Source organism: Anabrus simplex, chromosome 7 (assembly GCF_040414725.1).
Source record: "Anabrus simplex isolate iqAnaSimp1 chromosome 7, ASM4041472v1, whole genome shotgun sequence".
In the NCBI taxonomy this organism is placed as follows: domain Eukaryota; kingdom Metazoa; phylum Arthropoda; class Insecta; order Orthoptera; family Tettigoniidae; genus Anabrus; species Anabrus simplex.
Genome location: NC_090271.1, coordinates 168,945,374 through 168,951,373, shown reverse-complemented (window position 1 = coordinate 168,951,373; position 6,000 = coordinate 168,945,374).

Sequence of the window (6,000 nt, the reverse complement as noted above, 5' to 3'; positions counted from 1 at the left end):
ACAAGAGCAATGATTAAAAGTATCCGGGTCTTGGGTGTACTTCTAAGTGAATAATATGATTCCTCCTGTAGACTGTCACCTCGTGACCTTCGTGGCTATGTGCTAGGAGCTTCAGTTACTTCAAATGATGCCGAATGGCTAGGCTTATGATGCAATAGCGTATTATAATACTAATAGCAGAGCTTACATGATAACTTAGATGTGCATGACTTCCACGTGTGCAACGCACTGAGGCAGTTGCTGAAAATTTTGTTTTCCTTTACAGCTTCAAGTCTTCGATTAAAATTTAATTTAAGAAAGTCTGAACGCCTGTAGATGCCGGCCCCGCGGTGTAGGGGTAGCGTGTCTGCCTCTTACCCAGAGGCCCCGGGTTCGATTCCCAGCCAGGTCAGGGATTTTTACCTGCATATGAAGGCTGGTTCGAGATCCACTCAGCCTACGTGATTAGAATGGAGGAGCTATCTGACGGTGAGATATCGGCCCCGGTCTAGAAAGCCAAGAATAACGGCTGGGAGGATCCGTCGTGCTGACCACACGACACCTTGTAATCTGTAAGCCTTCGGGCTGAGCAGCGGTCGCTTGGTAGGCCATGGTCCTTCGGGCCTGTTTCGCCATGGGGATTGGTTTGGAACACCTGCAGAGCGGATGCTCACATCCACCGATGATGCAGTGCCTTGAAGTCGAAACGTAAGACTGTTTAGTTGTTATGGTAGACTTTGGGTTAGCTTGGTGATTCGGAGTTGGGTTAGGAGAAATGCTGGCAGCATACAGCTGTAGTGACAACAACGCCTTTCTAAGAAAGAAGTTCCTTAAATCCTACGCCTTCCAGGTAAGAGTGCTTATTTCCAAATTCTAACTTCAAATGACGAGTGTCTGTTGAAAAGGTCTATATCAACTTCAAACAGAAACTTGTGTTTAGTCGACATGCACTGCAGTAGTTGAAGACTCTCGAATTTCATGAGCAATCCCGACCAAAAGAGGTGTAATTCCTTAAAAGTTGTACCAAAACAGATCATGTGCCCTTTGTTACACGTTTCTTGCGTTTTCCCTCAACTTTCTTACGGTGGAAAGAGCGCCTTTTGAACAGATACTCTTCAGCTGTCTGTCAACTCACAAAAGTAGTAGTTCGATTAACAGGAGATCTGTAATGCTTGGTTTGGCGTCGAGGATTTTAAGAACATCTAAGCTGCCTTTAAGTCTGTTAATTAACTGGTGTAATTCTGCTTCCGTTGAGTACGTCTTCCCCTAGAGATTCTAGAAGTTGTCTGATATATTCTGCAGCTTTTAATTTGGGTGAATAATACCCGCTTCTCAGAAGATTGTAAGCTACTGAGAAATTTGAGTCTGAAATGCATGTTTGCTGTTTAAAGGGTCCAACTCCCAGGTCACAGGCCCCTTGTGAATGTCTCCAGCTGTTTGACGCGATTGAATTACATTAAGACACCAATGTTTTTATGTGAAAAAAAAACATCGGCAGAACAATCCCTTAAAATTGTACATATTGCACAAATGATAATATAATCATACTCTAGGAGCGGGTAAATATGTCATGCAAGTATATATTCCTACAGTACGGTACAATAAGGTTCATTTTCCTTTAAACATCACATAGGAAAATGAACTCAACGAAATTTGTTCTGATGGACTGCATATCAATATGTGGCCTGGAGACGTGACAAGTTTTAAGGGTAATGATAGATAGGAAGAGTATTAGGAGCGAAATATATGATAGTTACTAGGGTTTTCTGAAGTGGATCTCCGTATATTACGTCATGTTAGAATACAGCTAGTTTATTCGAAGTACACTGACTGACAGAGGCAAATGCAACACCAAGAAGGAGTGGTCAGAACTTTATGCCAATTGCAGGGTAGACTGACGTCACTGAGGTATGCTCATGATGTGAAATGCGCCGCTGTGCTGCGCACGTAGCGAACGATAAATGGGACACGGCGTTGGCGAATGGCCCACTTCATACCGTGATTTCTCAGCCGACAGTCATTGTAGAACGTGTTGTCGTGTGCCACAGGATACGTGTATAGCTAAGAATGCCAGGCCGCCGTCAACGGAGGCATTTCCAGTAGACAGACGACTTTACGAGGGGTATGGTGATCGGGCTGAGAAGGGCAGGTTGGTCGCTTCGTCAAATCGCAGCCGATACCCATAGGGATGTGTCCACGGTGCAGCGCCTGTGGCGAAGATGGTTGGCGCAGGGACATGTGGCACGTGCGAGGGGTCCAGGCGCAGCCCGAGTGACGTCAGCACGCGAGGATCGGCGCATCCGCCGCCAAGCGGTGGCAGCCCCGCACGCCACGTCAACCGCCATTCTTCAGCATGTGCAAGACACCCTGGCTGTTCCAATATCGACCAGAACAATTTCCCGTCGATTGGTTGAAGGAGGCCTGAACTCCCGGCGTCCGCTCAGAAGACTACCATTGACTCCACAGCATAGACGTGCACGCCTGGCATGGTGCCGGGCTAGAGCGACTTGGATGAGGGAATGGCGGAATGGCGGAACGTCGTGTTCTCCGATGAGTCACGCTTCTGTTCTGTCAGTGATAGTCACCGCAGACGAGTGTGGCGTCGGCGTGGAGAAAGGTCAAATCCGGCAGTAACTGTGGAGCGCCTTACCGCTAGACAACGCGGCATCATGATTTGGGGCGCTATTACGTATGATTCCACGTCACCTCTAGTGCGTATTCAAGGCACGTTAAATGCCCACCGCTACGTGCAGCATGTGCTGCGGCCGGTGGCACTCCCGTACCTTCAGGGGCTGCCCAATGCTCTGTTTCAGCAGGATAATGCCCGCCCACACACTGCTCGCATCTCCCAACAGGCTCTGCGAGGTGTACAGATGCTTCCGTGGCCAGCGTACTCTCCGGATCTCTCACCAATCGAACACGTGTGGGATCTCATTGGACGCCGTTTGCAAACTCTGCCCCAGCCTCGTAAGGACGACCAACTGTGGCAAATGGGTGACAGAGAATGGAGAACCATCCCTCAGGACACCATCCGCACTCTTATTGACTCTGTACCTCGACGTGTTTCTGCGTGCATCGCCGCTCGCGGTGGTCCTACATCCTACTGAGTCGATGCCGTGCGCATTGTGTAACCTGCATATCGGTTTGAAATAAACATCAATTATTCGTCCGTGCCGTCTCTGTTTTTTCCCCAACTTTCATCCCTTTCGAACCACTCCTTCTTGGTGTTGCATTTGCTCTGTCAGTCAGTGTATTTGTAGAGTTTTCATTTGAGATAGAGAACATTGACGAAGTTCTCACGCATTTGGTCGTTTTAAGAGGTTTAGGTAAGGCCCGCAGAGGATGAACTAGTGCACAGCCTCATGTAAACGCCCTGGGAGAGAAGATAAAATTAATCATACTCTATTTACTGCAAAATTCGAGGGATCCATTTTGGTGAACTCTGGCGCCCAAATTATGGACATTTTAAATTATTATCATTTGCCCAAACCAAATATTGCATTCAATTTATAAACATAAAAAGCTACTTAAAATCGAAACGTAATTATTGGCAGAAGTAGTAGAGTCTGAAAATATTTCTCCTTACTTTAAATATGACCAAGTGCCCACGACTGCCATAATTAATAGACGTAACTCACCTGCAACTGTGGTTCATCTTCGTAACTGCTAGCTTTCATGATTTCACGAACAGTGTCTGAGGGAAATAGGCATTCTTCTGCAGCCTGCAGCTGGTTCTAGGTCCCCTCACTATTATCTTCTAGTTTTGATTCTAGCGCTTAAAACGTGTATTTTCCTCTATGCTAGCGGTGTAATGTTTCTCACTGGGATGGAAAAGCGGTCGTACAGCCTGGTTCCGGCATTTTTCAGGTGTGAAAATGGGAGAAAACTATAAGTTATATAGAGCAGCTGACAGTAGGGTTCGAATCCACCATCTTCCAAATGCAAACTTTTAACTTCATGACTTGTGCTGCGTAGCCAGTTCGCTCAATCTCTCATCAAACACATGCATTTCTGTAGGTCAGATTATAGGGCTATAGATATTCTGACAGCCTGGAAGCTTCAGAAACTTTTGGAATGATCGAATGATAATGATGATTTTCTTTTTTCCTTGTTACTCATTACATTCTTAGATAAAGGGAGCTGTTCAGTATGCAAAACGTTAATTCTGATAGATAAATTGCTTTGAGCAGAGGTGGAAAAAAATGTACTCACTCAATGGCTAGAGTGTTTCACTCTCTCCATATTCTTGAAAATGTGTAAGAGAGACATACTTATGTATATGTAAGTTACTAGCAGACTCTTTTCAGGCAATAACTAATAAATCTCCCTCTACTTTACCAATTAACTGACTCTGAATTGTCGTTGGTTAGTAGTTACATAATTATTCACCTCTCGTGTATGTACGAACCCTGTGGATACCTACGACAAACACTATAGGTTTAATTGTGTCTGAGAAAAGTGTGCCTGCGTGAAACCTTTAAAATTCCGCGCGCTAATTTGTTTTTTGATCGACTGTACAAGTTTGACTTCCGGCTACAGGGAAATGAATCACATTCTTACGCAATGTAGAATTATTACTGAACAGGAAATATTTACACAAGTTGCTGACGCCTTTACTCTCTGAGGCGTCGAAACCCTTCTCCTCTTTTACATAACGTTACGAAAGTTCTCGTTGAGATTATCTTTTCTGTTAAAATACGAATTTAATTTGATTAAAAAATCGTATCCATTTCTGCCAGAGGAGCGTCAGCCTTGTTATCAATATATCTTACCCTTTCAGACCTACTATCTTATTATCAATTTAAACATTTTAAACTGCCTCAGTTGCCTTTCAAACAATGTTAGCATTATTCTGGACTTTTTATTGGTATAATACACCAAGTGATGAAATTCTGAATTAAACATCAAAACAAGCTAGATGGCAGACTCATTGCCTGGACCATCTGGTAAGGCAGAATTCTGTATTAATTACATGATGAATTTGCTTCACATAACTTCAAAAGATTATGAGTGCCTAAGAGAGTATTGTAAGGACGAGTTTCATTATAAGATAACCGAATACATCATTTTACTTGAGCTGCCTAAGCTGTACAGTTCAACGCACATAACTCTGGACAGCAGGCCTCAAAAGGCTGAAATACACTAAATGGATGCAGATGAGAGAACTTGTTAATTTTTTCCAATCTATTACTGGCTTAAATTATACAATAATCCTCCAAAAGTGCATAAAATTAGAATTTGGCCTCCAAAATTAAAAAATTCAAGGTTCTTCAAATTCAAAATTCTTCTCTACACGTGTGTATAGCTCGTGATTGTACCGTTTCCTGTATTCATAATTTTCTTGACTGAGACTAAGATTAGCACAAGTCTGATAATATGCGTTATATCTAGGATGCAAAAGAACAGTTCAATCTTTCGAATGAAACGCATGCCAAGGAGATCGTGGACATGCTGAAAGCTGGAAATTTTTCTCATAGTGATTTCAGATGAAGAGGATAATTTTAAAGATATTCCATCTGCTGTTGGCTAAGACATCAGGTTATGATGTGGAAAAGTTTCCATCAAGGAAGATGAAATGATAACCCAACAAGGATTCATCGGGCTGTTAGATAATGTTGGATGTAAAAACGTTGTGACAAGTGAACTGACGGCAGAAAGTGAAACTCAACAATCTGGTAATGGTGGGAGTGGGTAATGATGATAATAAAATAACAATACTAGTACGTCGTTCATGACCCTAGTTCTACTTCATATGATGTCCGACTCGTTGGCTGAATGGTCAGCGTTCTGGCCTTTGGTTCAGAGAGTCCCGGGTTCGATTCCCGGCCAGGGAATTCTCTCGACCTGAGGACTGGTTCGAGGTCCACTCAGCCTAACGTGATTAGAATTGAGGAGCTATCTGACGGTGAGATGTCGGCCCAGACTAACGGCCGAGAGGACCACAAGGCCCCTCGTAATCTGCAGGCCTTCGGGCTGAGCAGCAGTCGCTGGGCAGGACAAAGCCCTTTCAAGGGCGTTAAG